The 18,213-nt window shown below is 48.1% G+C and overlaps 1 non-coding gene across 1 annotated transcript; it reads left to right on the forward strand.

The window, feature by feature from the left end:
- Positions 1 to 17,270: 17,270 nt before the first annotated feature.
- Positions 17,271 to 17,376, forward strand: LOC126007540 (U6 spliceosomal RNA). The gene has a single exon (XR_007495093.1). It is a non-coding gene; the product is annotated as a U6 spliceosomal RNA (small nuclear RNA).
- Positions 17,377 to 18,213: the final 837 nt, after the last annotated feature.

The raw sequence follows: 18,213 nt of genomic DNA on the forward strand, positions 1-18,213 counted from the left end.
CTTCCACTTAAAGCTCTTCCTCCTATGTTCTGCTGATCAGGTCTGAGGTCTAGGAAACTGTTCAATGGACATAATTTGGCTATTCACTCATGACCCTCATTTGCTCATGAAATGACTTTCCAGGACCTTCAGCCTTTTATTTTATTTTTGTTTTTTGGGTCACACCCACCTTTGCTCAGGGTTACTCCTGGCTCTGCATTCAGAAATTACCCCTGGCAGGTACGGGGGACCATATGGGATGCCAGGATTCAAACCACCATCCTTTTGCATGGAAGGCAAAAGCCCTACCTCCATGCTATCTCTCTGGCCCCTTATTTTATTTTTTAATGTTTTTTTTCTGTTTTTTTGTTTTTGTTTTTGTTTTTGTTTTTGTTTTTTGTGGAGGCCAAACTCAGCAGTGCTCAGGGCTTATTCTTGACTCTGTACTTAGGGATCATTCCTGCTGGTGTTTAGGAGACCATATGTGATGCCAACATTGAACTGGAGTTGGCTTCAGGCAAGTCAAGTGCCTTATCTCAGTACTTACTTTTTACTAAGTAAGAAGAAAAGTAATGCATGAGAAGCATGCTATAAGCCACAGCCATCTGCCAACAGGAGGTGGGGTGTGGTGGTGGGTAGGGACTTGGAGTCTTTCCCAGGGAGGCGTGGAAGGCCCCCATCCTGTCAGAGATGTTTAACTCTGGTTTGGGCCAGTGAGCTATAACCTAGATATGCTGTCCTGTGGGGGAAGAAAAGAGCAGCTGGCCATAGGGTGACTAGCCAGAAGCATATCAGGTTCCCAGAGAGGGACTTTAGGTCTACACTCAAGTGCATTTGGGAGAAGACCATAGTATCCAAGTCTAGCAGACTGTGGGCACAGGAGATACTTCCACTACCACTGGGCACAGAGTTAAATCTGGTCCAGAGATGGAAATGGTGGTGACCTTGTCATGGCAGAGTTGCTGAGATTGGGGCTTGGAAGAAGGCCCAGGTCTGGGTGTGCTCACTGCTCCATTTCTTACAAGTTTGCTAGAGGGAAACAAAGGCCAGGCCTGCCTGCAGTTTCCTTGCTCTAACTGTGCACGAAGATCTTCAGCTGCTTAGGAAGGATGAGCTTGAGAGAAGAAAGACTGGAAGTGGGAGGCCAATACCCTGCTATGATCTGCAGCCCTAGAATGAAGAGGTCATATGAAAGGACAGGATACACAGTACATAGAACCAACTCAATTTGTGATGGAGAAGAAAGGGGCCAGTTCTTGGCTTGGGCACTGGAGGAACTAGGCAGAGGGTGTACAGTACATGGAAGCATTTGAGTGGGTGAGATCTCAGGACTGGACTATTGCTTCCAAGTGGGCCATGAGCAATAGGGAGGTCCCACTTGATTCCTGACCATGAGGGTTGCCCTGGGTGGAGAGGCACCATTCTTACCCAACTAGGAGAAGGAAAGGTAGGATGGGCAGGCAGTGGATAGAAGTAACTCCATTGCTGGATGTAGTATAAGGTGTGTTTTTCTGGGAAGATACAGGTAGAAATTTCAATAGCCTCCTGGAATCTGATTAGCCTCTTCTGGACATCAAGGTTCTGGGAAACTCTTGCTATGGCCAGTGTGCCCACACCCCTACTCCAGAAATGATTTTTTTTTTAAAGAATGTGCTCCGTAAAGGGCAGAACAAAATCCACTCAGGTGGGAGGAGACAAGGCTATAGAAGTCAGCCCAGTGCTGAGCTTAAAGAGAAAGAAACTTTCTTCTTAGAACAGTTTCTTGCTGGAAACTGAGGTGTGGCAGGTGGAATGACAAAGTTTCTGTGGAGAAGGCTATTGGTGAGGAACAAATCAGCAAAGCTTGTAAGAGAGAGAGAGAGAGAGAGAGAGAGAGAGAGAGAGAGAGAAAGAAAAGGGGAAGGAAGGATTGTTTGTTAATAAGGTTGGAGAAGGAATTTGGGGGTCACCTTGAATGCACTTGGGGAGACTTCAGTAGAGAATGCAATTACTTTTAATGATCTCTAAAGTGAGTTTTTGGAGGCAACCAGGTTCTATGATTAGATCTGAGTAGTAAAGCGAATCATGACCACGGTAATTACCATGGAGCACTTAGGTGTACATTGAATCCAGGCATTGATCACTCTAGTGCCTCAGTTTCCTCAATTAGGAAACAGAGGTGATGTAATGTCTAAGGATCAACTTCTAGGAAAAGAACCAGTGTGAAGCACCACTCTGCATGTAGCCGGTATCAGCCCACTCTGTATAGAATCACTGATTTATTATGCTTTGGGGTCTTTTAAGTCAGGCATTCAGGTCTGAGATTCCTACTAGAGAGACATGACTGGGGGGGAGTAACGTCTCCCTGGGGACCCTGAGCCACTTCCATGTAGCTGTATCTAACTTGTGCTTCCAAGCTGCATGGTTGATGCAGAGGTGTTAGACTCGCACCAAACTCTGGTTTAAGAGTGAGCTTGGTCTCCAACAAGGTGGAAGCAGCTCAAACTGTGTTGATAGAGTTTTGAAGCCATGGCTGACACCATGCACTTGATTCATTCATAAGTATCTACCGCCCTACTCAAGGCAAGTGGGAAACAGACACTGTGTGTCCCAACAGGCTGGATGTCAACAAATGTGTGTGATCCTGTTTGATCTCTCTGCCTCAAAGACCTGCTCCCAGATATAGGAGAGAGAAACATTCATTTATGTGTGTGAGGTGCTTAGCACAGGACTGGGTTTGGGATACATGCCCAGCTAGTCATGAGGTTGATGCTGTCACTGTAGTTGCTAAATGCCACTAGAGGACAAACAAGATCAAGGTCAAGTGCCAGGCAGGGGAATCTTCCAACTTCCTTTAGCTGGAAGTTCTCAGTGTCCTAAGATTTTCCTTCATTCACTTCTCTCCTCACTCAAGCCCCAGTCCTCAGACAGCGACACTCTGGGACCCATTCCTTGCTAGTGCACTTAAGCCTAGGGCACCTCTGGTCTGTAGCATTGGTCTGACTCATTGAGCTTTATTAAAATAAATGGAGTTAGTGGCTTCTTCTGCAGGCAGATGGCAAAGCTCCAATTCCAGAAAATCAAACTTCTTCCCTGTAGCTGCACTAGGGCAGACCTTAGAAGTTGCTCTATTAGAAGGACAGAGTTCAAACCCTGGCCTGATCCCGCAGCTGGGGCTTATGGGTTGTCAGTGCTGAATCTCCCCCTGACTGTACAGCCAGAGCACCTGGGTCCTGACAGTAGCCCTAAGCCTCAACTCATGCCTTGTATCTCTCCTACAATTTCCCAGAATCCTGCACTTTGCTCCCCAAGTCTCAGCTCTCTAGTTTGTGAGCTGGATTGTCCTGGACAGGTTTGCATTTTATTAAAGCCTCAGTTTGCCCAGTTAGGAAAGAGAGATAGCAATGCTTTGCTGGGGGTTCAGGTGCTAGGGACTGGGAGGTGACTGCAAGAGGGCAGGGAACATGCTTTACCTGGGAGCAGTCCCAGGTTCAATTTCCAGCACTACCTGGTCCTTTGAACACTGCTGAACATGAGCTCCAGGCACTCCTGGATATGGTTTTCAAATTAAAATAATAAAATAAATAAAATGCAGATTCATCCCACCTTGGAGCCTGTGGAGTGAGTGGGTTTCCCCCACAACCCCACTCCCTGTATATCTCATATGCTATGTGACCTCAGCCAGGTTCTTTGGGCTCTCTGAGCTTCAGTCCACTTTTTAGTTAGATGAATTAGCCATGCCCATTCTCCCACTACCTCAGACCATCTTCCCCATCTCCAGGAGCAGGTGAAGGGGCAGGACTCAGTTTGCAGATAAGTCAGGTGAAATATCTTGGGAATATCCTTTATCCCTGCTGCTCCTCCTACTTTATTTATCTCATATGCTTCAGTGTTCTTTCCCATAAGATGGGAGTACTACACCCTGCCTGTGAGATTGGGTACACTGGGAGAGGTCATATCCTATTCAGCAGCCACTAAGGAATTGCAGCAGTCAATGTCATCTACTTGTGGGGCAGGTAAGTAAGCAGGAGTTGGGCCCACTTAGCTTGCTGGCACCATGGGATGTGGGCCCTGTTAGCAAGGTGTCCAGAGATGGGGATATAGTCATCTCCACTCTTGGTAGGAATTTCAGAGGTGTTTGTGAATAATGACCACAGCTTGAAATCAAAACCTGTGTCTTCTGTTTTGTATACAAACACAGGTTTGGTGGTTGAGTCTTTCACATTGGACAGGTGGGTTTCATGGCATGCAAATTATACCTCCATAAATCTCAAACCTAAACCAATGGGCAATGTTCATTCTGGCCTGTTGGAACAAAAGTCTGTTTCATGGCCAAGGATATAGTGATCTTGGAAGAAATAACATTCGAGCTGAACTTTCAGAAATGGGGAGAAATTGGAACCTTAAGGCAGGTATGAAAAAGTGCCACCCCTACCTCCCCAGCTAAAAAGGTATATTCTGCTACTGTTAAGCTGTGTGACGTTACGAACTGTTTTTCATCTCTGAGTCCCTAGTTTCTTCATCTTGAAACAGTCAGCAAAAGGAACAAGTAATATGGAGTTGTGTGGGTAGCAATGGAGTCAGGGCCATGTGGAAAGTCCTTCTTTCAGCCAACCATCTTTCATGGAACTAGTGTGTCAGGATTGTTCTGTTCTAGTGGGTACTCACCATCAAGGGTAGATAGAGAGGTGCAAGCATACTGAATTGTTCCAGAGCTTAGGGGTTCATGGTAGGAGTCACCTTCTGAGAAGTGGGATCGAGACCTTCTAGAACCACCTATTCAACTGGATGCTGTCTAGTAGGATGCTGAGATTCCCCCACTCCTGTGCTACCTATGAACACAGAAGAACAGTCCAGGAGCAAGAAAAAGAAACCATGGTGCACACACGAGGTCACCATATTTGCACCAAAAAAGTCCACTGAACTGTTCACTTCAGTCACAGTGGGGTCCTTTAAGGCCTGAGGAGGAGTGGCATGGTATAAAGGGGTATCCACAATAGATGGAGGGGAGTGGGGGGCTTCCAAACACTGCAGAATGAGGTCAACTGGTCTTGACCATAGACTCACTAGGTTCACTGGAGGGTGCTAGTGGTTAAGAAAGAATCCTGGTAGAGGCACCTATCTAAGGGTTGGAGTTCCGGGAGAAGAGGAAGGAATCCTGGGGTTGGAGGTGCCTTTGAAATATCCCAGAGAAGCAGCTGAGTCTGTAGCATGGGGAGCTTGGGGAGAGGTCCAGGCTGAGCCATAAAAGTGTGACTCATCGGCAACATTGGAGGGAGGAGGCTGGTGGCAATTGAAAGCACAGGTGACCATGAGCTCACCTGGAGAGGGGGATTGGAGATGGACATCTCGTGTGGGGGGGGGGACCAGTAATCTCTGAACTCCCTGCCCCATGCCCACCTGCAGCCCCCCACCTTCCAGGGCCACTCCACCCTCCTCCCAGGAGCCAGTGACATTTCAGCTCTTGTGACTCTAATTGAATTTAATTGTCCCCTCCAAGTTGTGCTAAAACCTTTTCAAAGTCCCCTGAAATTAGGGAACATCGATAACACCACTCCTCAGGGTTTTAATCTGTGTCCTCCCCGAGAACGGTGATTAATTTTTTACAAGCTAATCATATCTCTGGGCAGGCTGTCAGCTGAGAAGCGTCATCTCTCATCAATAATGAAGTGATCCCGCCTGCCTCTCCACGGTCTTCTGCATAATTCACAGGGAGGGTTTTAAACACAGCAGCCAAAGGGTGCTGGCTGCTTCCCTTCATGGGGCCCTTCCTGACTACCCTTCAAGAACTGGGGGGGGGGGAGGGGGAGAAATAGGGGAAAATGCAGAGAGTAGAAATCTGATTCAGAGCCCACATCTTTCTCCCCTTCCCAGAGCCCCTCTTCCCACCTCCCTGCTTTCACCCCCTCTCAGGTCACTTCCAACTGTCCCCTAACCATCACCCAGTCCCTCATTTCTTCCTGTCTGTGACACTGCTTGACAGGATCTTTGGGTTAGGCTTTGTTCCTTGGCCTTGCACTCCAAATCCCATGATTCCAAAGTATGTCAGATGAATAAACTGAGGCTCATAGGTAAAACCATTGCTTACGCTCAAAGGGCAAGTCAGTGCCACCCCTACCTCCCTAGCTAAAAAGGAAGCACCATGTCTCTGAACCCGGGCTCAACACCCCCAAACTTCAGGCCAAGTGAACAGCTGGGCAGTACCCCCATTCCTGCTGCAGGAGGAGCCACTGAGGGGGAACCTGGGAACCTGGTGTTTCCTTCTCTGTCACCATCCCTCCAGACTGCCATATGCACAGCTGGACCTACTCTCTCTCTTCCTATGAGGTCTGGTATGAGGTAAACACCAATAGGTGACCAGATGCGGTGAGCTGGAAGGGAGGATGGGACAGAAACAAACGACAGAAATGACTCTTCCTTCTCTGGCTCCACTGGTGAGCACCTTGGTAACTTGGACAGATGCCAGGAAAAAGGGGGAGCCTGTGGTTGTAAATCTGCCCCTTACTCTTGGCCAGGATGTGGACATCTGAGCCTTGAGTGAGTGCCACAGTTCAGTAGCCAAGGAGCCAGCCCAGGAAGACAAGGGTCTTTCCAGACTTCCGCATGGCCGGGAACTGCAAAACAGACCAAGTCTAGGGTGCAGTTAGTGCTATATCTGACTCAGGAAGAAGGACCCCCTCCATGGGCAGGTGCCAGGTCTCTCAGTTGTTATCTCACATCTGGGCTTCTGGCCTAACTGTGTGAAAGCAGAGTTCCTATCTGCTCCCCAAAGACCCTCCTCACACGATGTCACAAAGCTTCTTTCCCCCCCCCCTGCCCTTTGTCCCATTTCTGGGTCATCGCTAGGGTGACTCTTTGTCCCATTTCTGGGTCATTGCTAGGGTGACTCTTTGTCCTGGTTTGCACAAGACAAGAGTTGCCAGGGAAACAGGACTGTTCAAAAGCCAGGAAAGTTCTAGGCAAACGGGGATGCAGTGGCGGCCAGAAAAGAGTAGCCTTTCTTCCAAACTTCCAGAGAGGAAACATGCATGGGATGGGGTGAATGGGTTGGGTGGGGGGGGTGCAGAGAGAGTCAGGGGAGAGAATAACCCCACCCTTAACCCCACCAGGTTTATCACCCCAGCGGCCAGTCCCTCCCAAATCTGTGCCCTGGTTCAGCTCCCAGCAAAGTGAGTCACAGTAAGAAGAACTTGCTTTATGCCCTTGTTTGAAGGTGAGGGGACTTGTGTATGACACTGACAGAGTGGCACATGGCAGATGACATGGGCAGCAAGAGCTCAGCTAATGTCATTCCCTGACAGTCATCCCTGAGGCTCTTCACTGATCCCCTTCCCCCTTCTACCTGCAACTCTGTGGCTAAACCTTGCCAAAAGGAACTGGGACTGGACTGTGCTGGTAGGTGCTCTTTGCCTGTCACAGCTGGGGATCCAAACTTTCACATCCCCACCCCCTGCCCTTTGCACTCTCTGCTCTCTTCTGCTGGTACCACCCAGGGTCAGCCAGGACCGTGTTCCTGTACAGAATTTTCCTGATAGTGTCTAGCAGTTCCCTCCCAGGAATCTTCCCTCCCTCTGGTTTCCTAAGCTCTCTCCTTTTCCCATGCAATTTTATTCCCTACCCCTATTTACCTGCAGATTGTCTTTCTTAGGGCACTTTCTGAGCATAGAACAATCAGTAGTGACTTGCTAATATTTGATCAGCTCTGTCTGCTCTAGAGACAATTCTGTGGTCAGTTCTTCCACTTATGTTAACTCAGTTCAATCCCTGTGGGATCAGATAGAACCTGTGGGATTGATACTATTAACACTAATCATTTCCAGACCCAGAGCTCAGAGAGGTCCCTTGCCAAAGGTCACACAGGAGTTGAATGGCAGAGCCTGGAAAGGAGGTTGAATTGGAGGGTTACATAGACTTGAGTGCCAATCTTGACTCTGGCATACCTTCTCCACAAGTGACCCCAGCAAGCTTTTTGCTCCTGAGTCTCTCTAGACTCCTGTTCTCTGTCCACTGAGTGCAGTGGACACTCAGCTAAGATGCTGCTAGTAGCCTGACTTGAGACATGGCTGTTTCCTTGCTTTCAGCTCAGAAATTATTTTCTGGACTCCTTCCCACTTCAGCTCAGTGAATATCCCAGGTCCTTAGGGAATCCAAGAGGAACCTGTGGGGCCCAGTGTTTTAAAGGCTCTAGGACTACTGTTGGTCAGTTGTTAGGTCCTGGCCCCTGAATTTCCCAGACTGTGACCTTGATAAGATCTTGCTCTCTCGGGCCAGAAGTTCACATCTCTAAATGCACAGAGCCCTCAGGGGTTACGACAGGGCACCCACTCCACCTCCATTCTGGCAGACTGTTCTCTGCCCTTCCCTAGACTGGCTCAGCAGGTGCCCACAGAGCCCCCAGGATTCCACGGGGGACATAGAGACCCGGTGGAGCGGGAACCACAGGACATGGTGACTTTAATGCTGCTCAGATCCTTGGTTCCGGAGCTGATGCTGCATTTGCATTTAAATGGAGGTTTGGAAGTCTCTAAATCTCCATTTCCCAACCGGGAGGCCTAATGGTTGTTTAATCATGTTTAGATGAACCCCCTGAAGCACTGGGGGTTGGTGCATCTTAAATCTACTCAGTGGAGACAAAGATCAAATGAGGGATGTTTAGGCAAAAACTCTTCCCTCTCCTGGGTCAGAGAGGCCTGGGGAGCCTGACCAGGACTGGGGCTTTGTGTGGCCCTGACTCTGCTCCACCTGTGACCCTTCCAGGAAGACCTCTGGGTTTTCTAAAAAGTTACAATGACCAGAAACTCCAGCAGCCAGCCTTTAACATAGCAAAAGGAGACAGAGCAGTGGAGGGGAGCTTAGAGATGCCAGGATAGGCAGCTGATCTGCCCCTGGTTAACTTGTGACGAGGGCAGCTCAGCCCTCTAAACTGTGGGTGTCCCAATGTAGCCAGAGAGGGTGTGCTTGTGAGTGAGGCAACTGGCATTCAGCAAAGGTTTTTCAAGCAATAATCAATAGAACTTCATGGTACTTGGATCCATAGTATAGTGGATAAAGTGCTTGCCTTGCATGTGACTCTATGGGTTCAATCCTCAGTACTCCATACAGTTCCCTGAGCCCACCAGGAGTGATCTCTGAGCAATGAACCAGGAAGGAGTAAGTCCTCAGTGCTCCCAGGTGTGGCCCCCTACTCCCCCACCCCAAATAAATAGAATAACTCAGATGATCCTTGACCTCCAGGTTCCTTAGCTGGTACAGGTAGGTTTGTGTTTGTTGTTCAGGCATTTGAGTGGTTTCCCTGGGCAGCATGTCCAAAATGCCATGTATGCCATTTCATTTGAATTCAGACCCCAGGAGGTTTGGAACGGAATTATATGGCTTCCCCGGAGAGCTCATGCTAAGCCTCTGGCCACTTCCTTGTTTCCAGGTAGTTATGTCAAGTCTTTGTACACTTACTGGGTGTATGGGAATTGGAAGACCCCCTAGGAGCCCTTTAGGAAGTGTTGTCATTTATCCTCAAAATAGTGTCTTGATTTCTGGGGCCCCTGAGAGGGAGAAAGTCTCTCCCCCCACATTTTTTCACAGCCCCCACAGTATACATCCACTATTCATGGTCACCTCCTGGAGGTTAAAGCAAGCAGAGAGGACAAGGTGCCCTCATAAAGGCCTGGAATCCCCTCCTGCTGCTTGTGCCTAGAAGTGTGGCTGGAAGGGGCTTCTTTCCTCTGTCTGAAAATGAGGGCTCTCTGTCCTCATTTGGAGAGGGAAGGAGGAATTTCTTATTGTCACCTCTAGTAAGGTAGCTGCAGAATGCAATGGGAGAAAACTCCAGGCCTCAGTGTTGCGGAGCTACTGTCCACCTCTGAACTTCTTTGGGAGATTTCAGGGGATAGTGTCAAGTCTGGACATTGCCTGGTTTGTACACAACCAGCAGAGGTGCTGGAATTCCAGCTCGGGGGCAGATAGGCCACCTTTTTAAAAGAGTATTTGCAGCTTTCCTTGTCCCCTTAAAGCCCAGGCTGAAATCAGCTCATGCAGTAGTTGAAGGTAAGAGTTTCCAGTTCCAGAGAAAATCATTACATGTCTACTAAAGCAAGGCCTGGAACCCTGGGACTTGGGCCTGTACCTGTCCATTCTTGCCAGCCAGGCTGGGTGGACCCCACTGGGGGACAGGAGGTTGGAGAGAGGTTGTGCACCAAGATGCAGCTCCAGTCTCCTCCTTCCTCACTGCCCCAAACCTCACCTGCCACCTTAGACCCTAGGAACATTCAGGACCATTTCCCAGCACAGATTCTACTACTTCTTTTCAGAGGAAGCTCGTTCCTCAATATTGCAGCATTTGCCCTATTTCTGCAGCTCCTTTCTAGAGCCTTGAGATTGTGCCACCCTAGCTGTGGATCCCCACCCAGTTCAAGCAGACAATTGTGCTTCCTGCTAAGCTGGGGAAGGGGTGGCACATCTTGCACATTTCTTGCCAGCTTTGGATCCTTTGTCTTCATTGGTCATGTTTGTATAGACCCCATCCCCTACATAAAGGAGTCTTAATTGCTGTAATGTTTGTGGCGATTATTTGAATGGAGTCTAGAAACATCCCCATGGTTTAGTGGGCATCGTTTGGATCTCCATTGGGTAAATACAGGAGAGTTGTTTGAGCCTCTGGTAAGACTACCTTTAACAGGGCTAGAGTAATAGTACAGCAGATAAAGCCTTTGCTTTACACATGATTGACTCAGGTTTGATTCTTGTGACCCCATATAGTCCCCTAAACCTGCCAGGGGTGATCGCTGAGCACATAGCCAGAAGTAACCCCCGAGTACTGCTGGGTGTAACCCTCCATCACCAAAAACAATAACTGCTTTGTCAAGTGTGTTTGTCTTAAGTGTCAAGGTATAATTTTTGTCCACCATATTCTGTGAACAGGACCTATACTCACTATCTGCATCATTGGACACCAGTGCTCCACATGTGAGTTCTTCAAACAGTGGGCAAAGCGAGCTTCTAGTTGAACTTTCCCTCAGTTCATGTCTATGGGTCTATGTACTTTCCAAAATTCCTTCCGTTCTGAAGTTCTGTGATAGGATTCTCTGAGTCAATGACACCCTTGCTTCCTGGGGCCACAGGGCCACCTTCCTGTCTCCCCCTGGTGTCCAGCAAGAGTACAAAGCAGCGGAGACTCAAATGGACTTGATTCTGTTATTGCATAAATGATTACAGCCCTGTGTCTGGCAAGATCCATCCAGAGGAGCTTGTGCTAGAGGGTATGTGATGAATATGTGCTTCTTCCCTGTGCTGTCCTTTCCCCATGGACCTGAGCCTGTCCAGACCATTAAAACTGCAGGATTTGAGTGGCATAGAGCTGCATCTTGGGTTTTCCAGCCATTGAGCAAGAGAGGGTCTCAGATTCACCCTCAGCAAAATGGAAAGAAGGATATGGATTTATCTAGGGGAGGTGGCTCAAAGGGCAGGATTGCATGATTTGTATATGGGGCCCCAGATGTGATCCCCATCCCTGCATGCTTCTAAACTCTCCCACCCCACAAAAGCAAGGATGAAGATTTGTGAGTCCAGACAGAGGGCCCCCACTTCCTACTGAGTATTTGTTCCTGTGAAACTAATACTGAAGATCCCACTCTTGTGACCTTCTGGGTTTGAAACACATGACTTCAGTGAATACAACAATACTTGAGCTTTCCCAGGTCCAGCTGCCTTCTCCCTGAGATAGGAGCTCATCCTCCCCACCCACTCCCAACCCCTCACCCCCCGCTTTAGGTTTGCATGTTCTGCCACGGATGAAGCTGCTGGCAGGAAGTGAGGCCTCAGTGAATGGAGGTAGTGATATTAATAGGCTCTTGGGCTCTTGGTGAATGAATAAACATGTTTTTCTGTGTCTCTATGAATATGTAGGGTGATTCCTGATCTTTTCTGGGCAACAAGGATGGTGATAGGAAGTTGGCAGTACCAAATAATGACATCATGTGGGCATTGAATCTGGTGTCTAGTGCAGAGATTTTATAAATATGAAATTTATTTGGGCCAGAGCAAGACTACAGTGAGTAGGGCATTTATTTACTTGCATGCAGCCAATCTGAGTTTGATTCCTGGTATCCCATATGGTCCTGAGGCTACTAGGAGAGATCCTTGAGCACAGAGCCAGGTGTAAGCACTGTGCATGTCCAGGTGTAGCCCCAAACAAACAAACAAAAATAATTAATGTGAGGCCTATTTTCACGTCTATTTTCACATCTATTTTCACCTGAAGATCCAGGTGAGAATCCCAACACTCAGACTCTTCCAACCCTGTGTGGGTGCTAAGGAGCCTGCTCTTGTCCAGAACTCCTAAAGGAGAGTGGCTTCACTTGCCTCTGCCTTCTCCAGGGAATCTTCTGACACCTCTGGATCTCTAGCCCTTGTTTCTTTCCTATCCTCAGGCCAGAACCCCCTGCTCCAAGCTTGAGGATCCCTGCTATTGGCTCCAAAGCCTTGAATCAGCCAATGATTGGGAATTTGCTTTATTTCTGTGTCTACACTTCCCACCTTCCCCTCCAGAAAGCAATTAAACTGTGTTTACTGAAGTTGGTATCTATAATCTGTCATTTGCCCATCTTATCCTGTCCAGTGACCCCACTTCCTCTCTGCTTTGCTTAGGGGGGGATGAGAGATTTGCATAATCAGTGCAAATGGAACTCAGAGAGGAACGGTGGAGGGAAGAGAAGGCAGGAGTTGATTTCAGACTAACAGACTGTAAGGCCAGCTTTTGGGACTCAGACTGATCCTGAGGGCTAGTGGGTCCATAGTATCTTTCCTAACTGCAGGTGTCTTTGTAGGCTGTGATCTCGCATCCCTGTATGTAGATGAGGTTCCTTTCCAGACCCAGCTGGGGCCAACACTGTAGGTCACATCAAAGCTTAGAGCAGCTGGACTTGCTGCTCAGTGCCCTGTTATCATGTGACCCTGTCTTCCTGTCCTCTCCCTCTTGGTTTGTACAGAGATAGTGTAGTGTGTTCAAATGCAGGCAGTCCAGCTTCCAGCTATGAGACAGATGCAGGTGGAGTGGTTCAATGATAATATAGCCCATAGGGCCCTTGCCATGCACATAGTTGCTGACCCGAGCATGACTGGAAGTGAGCATAGAACCACAAATAAGCCCACTACACTGCCGGAGGTGCTTACTTTCTCCCCCCCCCAAAAAAACCAAAAGAAACAAACAGAAGCAAGGAGCATCAGACAGACTTGAGAGGATATGGACAGGTCTTAAAGAAAAGAGAGCTAGCTCAGAGCCGCTTTGTTTCTGAGCCTCCAGCTGGCCCTGCCCTCGGATTTATTTTCCTATGGGAAAGCTTTACCCACTTCCCACTCCATGAAACTCTAGTCCCACTGAGTTTTCAGGGTCCTTTTCTACCCTCTTCAATGATAACACATGACACGTTAATAATAATGTGCTCAATGTAGCTACCTGTTAAACACTCCTTCCTTTTCATCCTCTCTTCCTCTTTTTCTCCCTCCCTGTACTTCTCACATCCCTCCCCTCCCTCTGTCCTTCTCTCAATTTTCTTCTTTCTTTTCCCCTCACCAAATCTGGCTTCTAGGTGTCCAATGATCTTTGCAGAGCAATGAGCAGGTAGAACTGGGGAGGGGCTGGTTTAGGGGCTCAGGCTTGCTTATGGATCTAGTTTTGCCTCTGCCAAGCTGCAAATGTCTGGTTGAGCCTCAGCTTCCTCACGAAGAACACAGTGTAAGGTTTGGCCCTGTAGTTAATACCATATTAGTGGTCTTCAGCAAGAGAAATGTCCTGCCTGTGGACTTGTCCCAATGTGTGGCTGAGAGACAGATTCAATGGGACAGGATGGGAAGGACACTGGCTTTTGGCTCCCTTCCCCCTTCTGGAACCTGCAGTCTGTTTTTTCAGGGACCATGGGACTGTGGAATGGCATCTTCTTCAATGAGGAGCTCGCCTGATAAGGCTCTTCTCCACGGCCTGGCGTGCGTCCCATTTTCAACTCTTTCATTTATGAAGCCAGAGAGAAGGCTGTCTTTTTTTTCTCTCTCTTTTTAATTAAATTGGAAAAGTTCTACTGAAATCTTTGAAATGTTCAGAGCGCTGGCTTTTCAAATGTAAAGGAAAGATAAAGGAAGCTGTTCCAGTCCTTGGCTCACCCAGGAATTGTGTAGCCCCCCCAAACATTGTTTGAAGTGGCAGCCATCGAACATTATCCAGGGACCTTCTTTGTTGTAGAGAGATCCCAGGGTTTGTTCTAAGGGGTTTGGCCCCAGTCCTCTCTGGAGATCGCTTCCAAGGAGCCCTGCATTTCCTACCCATTAGAGTCTCACTTGTCAATTCAGGCATGTGATGACACCACTCTCCGTGCTTCACAAAGAGTATTTCATGAGGGTAAGTTGATAAAGAAAGGATTGTTCTATATATAATAGATTCTATTGGTGGTGGCTGCCATATTGAGTAAGGAAGTTACCTTTCTCAGGTTGCAGAACAAATGGGTAGAGGATTTAGAAAATGATACATTACCTCCTTTTTTCTAGAAGGTAGGAACTTTGTCTCCTTTTTTTTTGGTTGGGAGAAATAAAGCACATCTAGTTTAGGGACTTCTTCAAATTCAAAGCTTGGGGGTTGCTCCTGGTGGCACTCAGGGGACTTTATGGTGCTAGGTCTCAAACCCAGGTCTCTTGAATGCAAAGCATGTGCTCTGCCCATTAAACCACCTTTCCACCTCTTTGTTTCTTTTATCACATGGCAGCTATGCATAAATACTGCTCAACGAACAATAAATGAAGGAAGGAAGGAAAACTGCTCTAATAAGAGCAAAAGACTGGGGCTGGAGAGATAGCATGGAGGTAAGGCATTTGCCTTTCATGCAGAAGGTCATTGGTTCGAATCCCGGCATCCTATATGGTCCCTCGAGCCTGCCAGGAGTGATTTCTGAGTGTGGAGCCACACCCCTGAGCGCTGCCAGGTGTGACCCAAAAACCAAAAAAAAAAAAAAAAAAAAGAGTGAAAGACTGAAGGACCACAGTGACCATTCCCAATCATCAGGCCCTCCACTGCCATTTTGGGCAATCTAGGCTGATCTCTCCACCAAATTCTTCCTCTGGCCTGCCACCCCATAGCACACCCCTTGCCCTGCCCTGGATCCCACCTTATGGGGTATCAGGATTTCATCCCACCATTTCAACTCTCCCTAAGCCCAGGACCTTTGTCAGAAGAAAGTTACTCCTTGATCCATGAAAAAATGGATGAAATGATTTGCTTTGGCCAAGAGAATGAGTAGTAATGTCCCTGAGTTGAAACTCTGCGCTTAGACTTCCAGAGGTTATAGGGTTCTACATGTCTCTGTGCTTGTCTGCCATTGTCTCAGGAAGCTCATGTTTGAGCTGGCCTGTGGGGCCCAGGAGGAGGAAGAGGGAGAGGGTGACACTGAGCGGGGCTGGCCTGGAAGAGCTCCTGTCCCAATTGTTCATGGGAAGCTCAGATCCTGCTTGTTGTCACTGATGGTAGAGCTGTGGAGGGTAGTTGTTGCACAGCATTCGCAGAGGCTGTGGGTAACAGATGCACCCCTCAGACCCTTCAAGTTTTCTCTGTCTCGTTCATTCTTCTGGATAGCCTCTGGGACCTCTCCAACCTGCTTCCATTCACAATGCATTAGTTCCTTTGTGTCTACTTTATGTCAAGATCAATGGTAGAAGCTGAAAGTAATGGAGAGTTAGTGTGCAGTGCCCGGAGGACCCCTAGACTAGAAGAGGTGGAGACGCATGCCAACACACATCCTGGTTATGACCCTAATTATTAATGTTTCTAATATGTAGGTTGTCATTTGTTGCCCATTTTCAGTGCAAAGTGCTTAGTCTGCATTGCTTCCTGTAATCTTCACAATATATTTGGGAGGATATTTTATGCTCGAGTCACTGCTGAAGATCCTGAGTCTCAGGAAATTCACTTACTGGCTAAAAAAACTGAGTTCACAGAGGAGAAGAGTCCAGGGGAGGAGACAGTCTGAGTTTGCTTCTGTGATAAAAAGTGGTACAAGGGTGACCAGGTGTGGTGGTGGTGGTGTTGTTAGGGGAACGAGTGGCCGGTCCTGCTCGGCTGGTCCTAGAGATGCAAAGAGATAGCCAGCAAAACAGCCAAGGGGGAATGCCAATGTCAAGACCTGGATCACAATCCAGTGTTGAAGGCTTGGAGGTTGGAGGGTGATGGGTGGGGAATGGCAGTCCCAGGGGAGCTGGTTAAAGGGCCCTTCTCTAGATGGCTGGGTGGAGGCCAAGCAGAGACAGACAGAGAATATCAAAGAAAGGACCTGGCTGTTTGGGGGAATCTAGGTATGCACAGAGGCGGAAGTGCCATCAGTGTAGATGCAGAGGGGACAGTGACATGGCTGTCTCAGGACCTTGTCTGTTTCTACCAGCTTCTTGCACCTTGGGAATGATGCCCCTTTTGTTGGAGGAATGCAGCACTTCCCCCAACACTCTCTGGGAGGGAGGGGCCACTGCATCTGGGAACTTGAAGAGGAAGCACCATCTCAGACCTCAATTTCCCTCTCATCAGTTGTGTTTCCGTGGCAGCCAATTAGACCCCTCCCCCACACCCCATTCCTCTGAGCCTCTTCATCTGACAGTTCCAGGGAGTGATTAGGGAAGGCAGTCCTCCAGCTAGCAAGCCCTGATGAAGTGGAACTGGGGCACCCCTGCGGCTATGGCCAAATCACTTCAGGTCCCTGCTCAGGGCTCTCACTTGGAGGAGGGACCTAGTGGAGCACTGAAGCTGCAAGTATCTCAAAGACAACTCCCAGATGTCTATCCATAGCCCTTCATGGGCAGCTGTGGGGAAATTCGCAGAAGGCCAATCTCCAGGCAGCATAACCACCTTCTAATGACCCCCATAGGATCATGAATGTCTTCTCAAAGAGAATTGTAAAATCCCCTTGGTTCCAGAGTCACTCAGAACATGAAAGGGAGGGAGGGAGGGAGGGAAGGAAGGAAGGAAGGAAGGAAGGAAGGAAGGAAGGAAGGAAGGAAGGAAGGAAGGAAGGAAGGAAGGAAGGAAGGAAGGAAGGAAGGAAGGAAGGAAGGAAGGAAGGAAGGAAGGAAGGAAGGAAGGAAGGAAGGAAGGAAGGAAGGAAGGAAGGAAGGAAGGAAGGAGGGAAGGAAGGAAGGAGGGAAGGAAGAGAAAAGAGAAAGAAGAAAGAGAAAGAAAGAAAAGGGAAAAGAAAAATAAAAGAAGGAAGAAAGGAAAGAAAGTAAAAAGGGAAGGAGAAAGAGAAAAAGAAAGAAAATAAGGGAAAGAAAAAAGAAAGGAAAGAAAAAAGAAAGTGCTCGCTTCAGCAGCACATATACTAAAATGGAGCGACACATAGAAGATTAGCATGGGTTCTGCACAAGGATGACACGCAAATTCATGAAGCATTCTATATTTAAAAAAAAGAGAGAGAGAAAGAAGAAAAAAGAAAGAGGAAAGAAAGAAGAAAGAAAAAGAAACAGAAAGAAAGAAAGGAAAGAAAGAAAGAAGAAAAAGAAAGGAAGGAAGGAAGGAAGAAAGAAAGAAAGAAAGAAAGAAAGAAAGAAAGAAAGAAAGAAAGAAAGAAAGAAAGAAAGAAAGAAAGAAAGAAAGAAAGAAAGAAAGAAAGAAAGAAAGAAAGAAAGAAAGAAAGAAAGAAAGAAAGAAAGGGAAAGAAAGAAGAAAGAAAAAGAAAGGTTTCACAGGTGCTCTTTTGACTGGTGCTCTAAAGTGTGCCTTTCTGTGTCCTCCTTCCATGCAGACTGTGTGGACACCACGTTTTTCTCTTCTTGAGGCCTCTGGACATCTCAGAACAGATCACACACTCCTGCCCCTGGCCTGGAGCAAAGGAAGAAGCACGTTGTAGCTTCAGGCCCTTCTCTGTCCCAATTCACTGCCAGTGCACCAGTCTTCTGGGGCCTCATTTCCCCACCTGGAGTGCCTTTCCTTTTTCAGCTTGTCCTACAGCAGCCCTGAGGCAGAACTGGGCTCTGGGCATTTTTTCAGAGGAGCACTGAAAAGAAGAGTGGAGAACTCTGGCCAGTGGCTGGTCCTTGTAGGAGGCAGGAGGGCACTTGAGCACAGTGGCACTAGGAAAGGGGCTGCTGGGGGTGGGAATTGTGCTTTCACACTGGAGGCTCACAACCTCTGGGCAGAACCCTGGTAGGCTCCAGTGCATGGTCTATTGCCTCTGCCTGGAGGATGTCCAGGCTAGGAGGACCCAGTTAATTCACCAACTCAGATCCACCTATACCCCA

This window comes from Suncus etruscus, chromosome 4, assembly GCF_024139225.1.
Source record: "Suncus etruscus isolate mSunEtr1 chromosome 4, mSunEtr1.pri.cur, whole genome shotgun sequence".
Lineage (NCBI taxonomy): Eukaryota > Metazoa > Chordata > Mammalia > Eulipotyphla > Soricidae > Suncus > Suncus etruscus.